This window comes from Epinephelus lanceolatus, chromosome 18 (assembly GCF_041903045.1).
Source record: "Epinephelus lanceolatus isolate andai-2023 chromosome 18, ASM4190304v1, whole genome shotgun sequence".
In the NCBI taxonomy this organism is placed as follows: Eukaryota; Metazoa; Chordata; class Actinopteri; order Perciformes; family Serranidae; genus Epinephelus; species Epinephelus lanceolatus.
The window spans coordinates 32,273,380-32,282,399 of NC_135751.1; positions in this window are offsets into that span (position 1 = coordinate 32,273,380).

Sequence of the window (9,020 nt, forward strand, 5' to 3'; positions counted from 1 at the left end):
CTGTATTGCGACCCCTGAGGCTGAGTGGAAGTCTGGCATTATCATTTATGATGAGCTTGGAGGGCTCAGCTGAATGGATGATGCTACGATGAGCCCTGCAAGCCACTCTGTGTGTGTGCGTGTGTGTGTGTGTGTGTGTGGTGTAACCAAGTCTCTCATCTCCATATAAATGGCCCGAGGGAGAGGGGATAGTTTCTATTTAAATGTGAGTGTTTGTATGTGTATGGTGTGCTATTCTGGGATTGAGCCACCACTATCATATCGTCCAATCAGCCACAAAAACAAAACCACCATCACAAGACTTCCATGACCGCCTGTGTGTGTGGGTTTGTGTGTGCGTGTGTGTGTATGTGTGTGTGTGTGTGTGTGTGTGTTTCACCGGTAACAAGATTTGCATTATGTTTGAGATAATGAGGTAATGAAGCCTCGCAGTGTGTTGCCGCTGAGTTCCGGTTAACATTGCTCGGCTCGCTGACTGTACAGGTTTGACAGAACAGGTTACCTGAGTCTGGCACATGTTCACACTACAGATGGCTTTTCTCTTTTCATTTTTTCCCTTTCAGGTTGCTGCTTGTCTGTCCCACCTAAATACCATCCAGGCTCCACCCTAGATAATGATAAGATAAGATAACAACAAGTCGTAAACTCCATGACAGAAAACATTTACAGGAAGGTGATGGACAGATCTGACATGAGTCATTCTTGAGAATCAGAACAGGTTTTCTGTTTGTGAATTTCACTGCATTGCAGCAACTGTTTAATTAAGTCAGCCATGTCTCCAGTCAATTTCAATGCAGCCAGTGTTTTGTGTTCACAAGCATGTCAGCCTATTTACAGAGCTTTATAAGGTTGGTGACGTTCCATATTTCTCCAAAACCAGAAATGCACTGTCACATGTTCTTTCATGGCTGCAAACACAGGCTCTGTTTTATTCCAGTCGCACATACACAGACCTGCTGCTGCAAATAGTCCATCAGATGTTATGTGCCTCCTATTTGAGAAGCTTTCACTGACAACATCTGTTTTAAGGGAGACACTACAAAAGGTTTTTTTTCTCAATGTACTGGTCAGTGTGGTGATTTTGGGCTATTTTGCTTCTATAACAAATCTTTTTAAAGCTACTAAAATATGTATTTAGGTCTTTATTTTAGGTCAGATTTTTGTTCTGGAGGTTTGTACACAACACATAATTAATTAGATAATCCCACATGGGGGGATGGGTCCTACAAACTGTCGGCAGCTCGCTGTTCACTTCTTGTGTGAATTTTGTCATGACCTGGCCATTAGCTTGCAGAACAGCGCCCGCCTGGACATATTTCAATGGACAGTCAAACCATGCGTCTGCCGAAACTGGGGCATTACCCAACAGTGAGTTTACTCTCTCAAAGGCCTGTTGGCAAACAGGGGACCAGACAAAACTTGATTTTCCCTTCAACAAATTAGTACAGGGCGCTACTACTTCTCTCTAGTATCCCACCAAGCCCTAGGATTTTTTCTTTTGACTGGATTAACTGTACCCTGCTCAACCACCTGACCTGGGTACATCACTGTCGCCCTCGCTATCTCACAGTTGGCGAGGTTGGGGGTGGGAGGTGTGACGGCCCTCGTGCTTCAGCACGGCCTGCTGTGTGTGTGTGTGTGTGTTTTCCCCAGTCTGTTGCTGTGTCCTGTTGGGCGGAGCTAAGTAAGTGCAACTGGGAACACCTGGCCAGTCTCCCAGGGGCAGTTTATATAAGCCTGTCTGTTCAGTCAGTTTGCTCTCTCCTTCATACAGTTGGCTTCGACCTGGTTTCCAGTTTGAGTTCTGCATACAACACCTTGCAGACATCATTCACTTCCTCATTCATCTGCTGAGACACTCAAACACAGACCATCCCATCCCATGACTTTACCATAGTTTTGCAATTATCTTTCGTTACATAATACATTTGTACACTTTTCAGTTAATACCATACGTTTCCCATGATGTTTCTTTCTAAACCTAACCATGTGTTTTTGTTCCACAAGGACATAAACGTAAAAACAAGGTGTTTTACCTGTGCTGTAATTGTATTTGAAAAAGATCTAACGAGCAGAAACTGTACATTTCCTGTTATATGTAACAGCCATATATTGACACACTGTCCTGGAACCTCAACAACAGATGTAGGAGGGTACCTTGCCTGTCATATTTTGACGTGAAAGTCCACTGACAAAGCAGCAATATTTGGCGAGTTGGTTTGAGAACACATTGGAAAAATTTTAGGAGACATGTCTTTTAAAGGCCATTTTTGTGTGTCTTCCCTCTCACTCCAAGACATAAATCTCAACTTCAGTAGGACTTACATGTACCAAACTTTCCAGTTTTACTTATATCTTTACTTTCTGAAGGTTTTTACAGAGGGGACTGTTCATGTTTAATTTATAGCTTGATTTATACCTCATTTTATTTCTAAAGATGTGGTGGAAACATTGCAGCTGGTTGACATTATTTTAAAATTCCATCTGTGAAAACCTTTGACACTTATATGTCAACAAAACAAAACAAGAATTGGGGCTGAGCGGGTCGTCCACCAATCAGAAGACCAGCAGCTCTATCCCCGGCTCCTCCATCCTGCATGTCCAAGCATCCTTGACCAAGATACTGAACCTCAATTTGCTCCTGATGGCTGTTCCGTCGGTGAGTGTGTTAAAATCTAAGTAGCAGGTGGGACCTTGTATGGCAGCCTCGGCTGCCAGTGGGTGAATGTGTGTGACTGGGTGAATGTGACTGAGAGGACTAGACAGGCGCTATACAAGTGCAGTCTATTTACATAGTTTTACCCTTGTGTCAAGGAACTGACAGACTGACAGCCACAGGCAGGGAAGGTGTATCATAAGATGTAGGCTACTAACAGAGTGTGGCACACAGAAAAAGCTGAAAGGTAAACTTGGGAAGAAGCCTGTCCTGTGGATGCTGAAGTCATCCTATTTAACAGATTTCATGTTTCTCATGTCTCTTGCTGTATATCTGTCTCTCCATCTTTCCCTGCCTCATGCTTTATTCGCAGTTTCCTTCTGTTCCCCGCCTTTTGCCTCTCAGTCACTTCAGATAAGAAGGAGGGATTTTCTGTTCTATCTCTCTGCTTTCTGCATCTCAATCACTGCTCTTCCCCCCCCCCCCCCCCCCCGTATCCTCCTTGTGTGATATGAGTGTGTGTGTTTGACTCATTCTAAATCCGGATGTGTGACCCAGAAAACTATTCATAAACCATATTTCATCTTGTGTCTATATGACGATGTGAATTTAGTTTTGTTCCAGCACCTGTCACCCTTGTGTCTTACAGTGGAGTCAGATGAAATCACATTAGCACTTCTTCTTCTTCTTTGATGATGCAATTTCATATAGGATGTTGTAATTTTTGGCATATGCAAATATAGAATCTACATAAAACCTGCTGCAGTTTTTGGTCTCTTTGGAGCACTGTTAAGTGTCTGTTAAAATCTTTTAATATCAAAATTATATTGTCAGAATTCTTTTGTAGCTCACCACTGCTGCTAACTGGACCAAGACCTTCTTGAAGAGGTGGTCTCAGTCTGGTTACAAACGAACTCTGGTGCGGTTCGTTTGTGATGAGAACGTGTTAAGACCTGGATCTGAACCAACTACAGTCACATGACACATTGTTTGGGTTAAATATGAGCATGTTACAGTCCTGGAGGATTAATAATGTGCACCTCCTCCTGTACTGCCTTAATATGCACATTCAGCACATCCAATGCATCAAAACATTGTTTTCTAGTTGGAGCCGTGCCTCGTTTTCAAACTGTATGGTTTGACTAAAATGAACAATGACAGCAATATAGTCTACGATGAGCAGCGCTAAAATCAACCTGCGTAGTTGTCCCTCCATTGTGACATTAGAAAGTGTCACATTTATCTTGCAAGTGTACTCTTCTTCAACGTTTGCTTTACTTCCTGGATTTTTCCCACATGGAAATTCTGACCAATCAAGAGCAGCTTTCTCACGCAAGGCATTTGATCTGGTCCGCTTGTAAATGCTGCTGTGAGAACATGAACCAACTCTAGGCAATTATACGACTTTGTGACAAAATTAGTCCCTGATTCAGACCAAAGGAGACAACTCTAGGTCTGAAAGCACCCTAATAGTATTTCCAGGTGTGTCCTATGCTGCTGATTGCACTCACTCAAGGTCTGCAGCCCTGCAACAAGAAAGCAGACACAAGACAACGCAGCAAGTCACTGCCCAAGCACCGGATTTTGACGACCTCGGAGTGAGACCAGGTTGTCGTTCACTGTGAAGGCATGCAAGAAAAAAGTTCTTCACAACTTCAACATAATACAGGGTGAGTAACTGATATACAAATTATCATTTTGTGGGTGAAGTATTCCTTTAAAGTTAAAAACAGTCCTCAGATATTTGGAGGTGAGCCATGGAGTCACATCCAGGTGTTCTCACAGAGGTTACATCAGGTATAATAAGTAGTTTCTGAAAGTATGCACATCATCCTACCCAATAAACAGGTCTTCGCTTTCTCCTCCTCTTGTTACCTAAACATATAAAGTCAGATGAGTCAGTCGGTGGTCAGATGTATCACTTTTCTCTCCTGGCATGTTATCAGGTTTTACAGCACACAAAGACAACTTTAAACAATCCGCGTCAGTCTTTTCACACACTGAAGCCACAAATTCTTTAACTGTGAAACTAGATTTATAAATCATCACACACCAGCTGTGGATTTTTATGCAACTCACACCAGCTCACCCTTTTTTTTCAGCCGGAGCTTCTGTGCTCCATGTCTGAGTATTAGGTAACATCTAATAAAAACATCCTTTAATACCACCTTGAATGTGCTATTTACTATTGGAAATTTGATAACAACTCACAACCTTGTCTGACACGGATAACAGCTGATATTTGCCGAATTGCAACGTGCTGTGAAAGATGACTGAAGCTTCCGAAACCACAGAGGCATCGTGAGACTGCACACCAGCTCTGCTCACTTCTCTCTGACTCCTTTTTGGCAGGAGTGAAGCTAGAAGAGATACACTGAGATAAATCAGATGTTTAGTGCATCTCAGTCGGCATGCAGAGCAGCCTTTCACAGCTCCAAAGGGCAGCCATCCATGATTCATAAACTACTGTCTATTTCATAAAAAAAATTCAATTCTAGTTTGCGCTGGGAGAAAACTTGTTTTTTTATCTGATGCCTTCCTTAAGAGCAGATTGGGAAATCCAACCCAAAACAAAATGAACACACGCACTCACAGAGCCGAACAGTGATGTGGGATTCACTACAAGCAAATAAAGCTGGTTTAGGAGTAAAGACCCAAACAAACATTGAGTAAGCGCACAAACTAATCGTCTGTCGCCCAAAACAAGACAGTTGTTATGTTCTGTCAAACGACACGTGAATTATGTGCACATCAGCCATTTCATTAATGTCATCTATGAGTTTATTTTCAATGCAAACAGCACCTCTGCACCACTTTCCTTCAGAAAAACTCAAGGGCACCATCTTGCACACCGTCGTCGTAATCTGCAGGACATCTGCATCCGTCTTCAGAGTAACGAGTCTGTCCTGCGCAGTGTTTATTGTGCTCGTCTCTGCAGATAACTTATGTTTTGTTTGGGCGCAGTCGCTGTGACTTTGTCTTCCAGGCAAAAAGCATTTTGAATGTAAATGGGTTTTGGTGTAAACAAAGAATAAATCAATTACCTGACCCCTTTAGGCTTTTCCATGTATAGCACACAATGGAGGAATACAAAAACAACAAAAATAAAGGTCCGAGACATAAAAAAAAACAATACGATAAGATTCTGCATCAACAGTTTCAGCATTCATATTTGTATCGTAAACACTTAAATGCACAGCAGAGGAAAAACTTGGCTTGTTATAATACAAATGTGGGACAAATGCTCCCAGCTTGTATAAACACAATATAAACAGCCGCTGTCATGAGGTCAGCCATTTGAACATTTACTTATTTGTCTGCTCACAGAATGTAAAGTGGTGCTGGAGAACAGTAAATCTCTCCAACACAGTCTGTAACATTCAGTAGTGTTCAGCATTGTTCACTATCGCACAAGATACAGTACATCTGTAAATACAGTGTGCGTGTACATTCTCATGCTTTAATCAAACGTGATAATAGTACATATTTTAAACTCTATTAATGTGCAGTGTGATGACTCGCAGTCACTCATACTGTTCACATTCACACAGCACCAACCAAAGATAGCATATAACTGCAAGCAAAGAGGATCTCCCACATTTGAAATCTGTCTGAGTGAAATGACATAAAAGACAAAAAAAAGAGGAAGTGGTTAATTTAAGACACTTAAAGGTCCAGTGTGAGGGATTTAGGGGGATATACTGGCAGAAATGTAATATCATTCAATGAGTGTGTTTTCTTTAGTGTATAATCACCTGAAAATAAGAATCGTTGTGTTTTCGTTACCTTAGAATGAGATGTTTATATCTACATAGGGAGCAGGTCCTCATTTATAGAGATCACCATATTGTACCGCCATGTTTCTACAGTAGCTCAGAATGGACAAAACCAAACACTGGTTCTAGATAGAGCCATTCGTGTTTTCGTGTCAGTCACCATAATTAGAAGCCCCTTCATGACAAGAGCATCAAAAAAAAAAAAAAAAAAAAAAAAGAGCCTGGTCTCACTCCAAAGTCATCGAAATCTGGCACTTGGAAACCAACGAAATAAGGCGTCCTTTAACGTCTGCATGATACGCAGCCGGTTGCTATTGTAATTTAACAGCACCCAGCAGCATCAGGGGAAACATGGCCGGACGAGGACAAAAGTTAAGGTGGCAAGAGTCCAAGTGGGGTGGATGGGTCTAACAAACACTGACTTTCACCCGAGAGAGCAGTGTTCGCATCCCATAAGATGCCAAAGCCAAACCCTGCTCTGTTTTCCTAAACCTAACCATGTGTTTTTGTTGCCTAAACCCAACCACGTGTGTTTGCAGAACTTGACACGGTGTCCCAGAACATCAACAACCAACGCAACCAGGGTACCTTGCTAGTCGTATATTCACGTGAAAAGTCCATGACCAAAACGTCTGTATGTGATGAGGTCGGAGTGCGAATGTGTTAAAAAAACAGTGTGAAAATGCTTTATTCTGATTTTTTTTTTTTTTTTTACCGGTTTGAATCACCAAAGTTGCACCTCGTATAGTTCCAAGTGACAAATTAATGATTGATTGATTAATTGGTTGAACTGGTCCGTTTGTTTTTAGAGAGGATGAGATCTTTGTGGACAAATCGGCTCATGGTATAAACCTCCCCAACATCTGAATAAAACAAGGTGAGCAAACGTTAGCAGGTGCTGGATGAGCGGCTCTTCTGTAACAGCGTAGGAGAAACACCGATTTGTCACATTGAACTTGTGTGTTCTGTGTTTTTACTGGTTTTCATCACCTGGTCTGTTTGTTTTGGAGAGGAAGAGACCTCTGCGGATAATTCAGCTGCTGGTAAAAAACTCCTGAAGGAATTCGAACCGGGAGAAGTTTCCGCTGGTTGCAATCTGCAATCCTAACCGCCAGATGCCACTACATCCCCTTAAATCTCACACACTGTTCCTTAAAGTGTATCACAGTAAACCCAGGAAGCAACTGCTTATGTTTTTGCTCTATCTACAGTATATTATGTACAGTTGATCTAAGTCACAGCAGCGTATCTAATGTGCAGTAAGTGTAATACCCAATGTCACAGGCATACTTACATACAGTCCCAGTGTTCATCTTCTATAGCCATACAAACACTTTCAACTTTAATATCCAAAATTTCATGTGAAAATGGTTAACACAAACTCCATTATCCAGTTGTTAAATAACTGAGGCCAGGTGGGTGAACAAGCAACAAGAAAACTGTTCCAAACTATGTAATAATTCAGGAGAGACAGCTATGGTTCAGCTCCAGATGTCCAAGCCACTGATAACATCAGAGGCCACGACCCCCTAAGGCACAAAGCTCCATGTTTAGCCAGAAAAAGGTAGGTGGGGTTTTTTTTAACATAAAAAGTTCTTAAGAAATGACGAGCCAAGAGAAAAAACGACCAGTCTTATCACTCTTTGTTTGGTCCAGTAATGAGCAACATCACTCACAGGAGCCTTTTCATACTGCCATGTGGAAACAACTTAAAGTGCGTCCTCCATCAGATGAGACAGGAGCCGACTAATCCCACAAGTAATGACTCACAGGTCAAAGTTCAGACATTTGCTTATAACGAAGTTAAGAAGTAACCCAAGGGTAAAAAAGGTGGTGAGGAGCCAAGTCTTTGATGTGCTCACAGGACAGACGCTGTGGAAACTGTTATTTTTGGCATTTCTTTCACAGTAAACATACTGGGTCAAGGGAGATAGCTTTCTGCCTTAAAGACATAGATCACCCCAAAATAAAAAATGCATATTTTCCCGCTTAGCTGTAGTGCTATTTATCAGTCTAGATTGTCCTGGTGTGAGTTGCTGAGGTGCTGAGGTTGCCAAAAAATACATTTGGAAAACTCAAAAGCAATGTCTCAAGAAATCGTGACCTGGTTACTCAAGATAATCCACAATCCTTGTTGTGAGCAGTTTCATGCGGGCAACTACACTGCCTGGCCAAAAAAAAAGTCACCACCAAAAAAAAAGGTCATACATTCTAATATTTCGTTGGACCGCCTTTAGCTTTGATTACGGCACGCATTCGCTGTGGCATTGTTTCGATAAGCTTCTGCAATGTCACAAGATTTATTTCCATCCAGTGTTGCATTAATTTTTCACCAAGATCTTGCATTGATGATGGTAGAGTCTGACCGCTGCGCAAAGCCTTCTCCAGCACATCCCAAAGATTCTCAATGGGGTTAAGGTCTGGACTCTGTGGTGGCCAATCCATGTGTGAAAATGATGTCTCATGCTCCCTGAACCAGTCTTTCACAATTTGAGCCCGATGAATCCTGGCATTGTCATCTTGGAATATGCCCGTGCCATCAGGGAAGAAAAAATCCATTGATGGAATAACCTGGTCATTCAGTATAT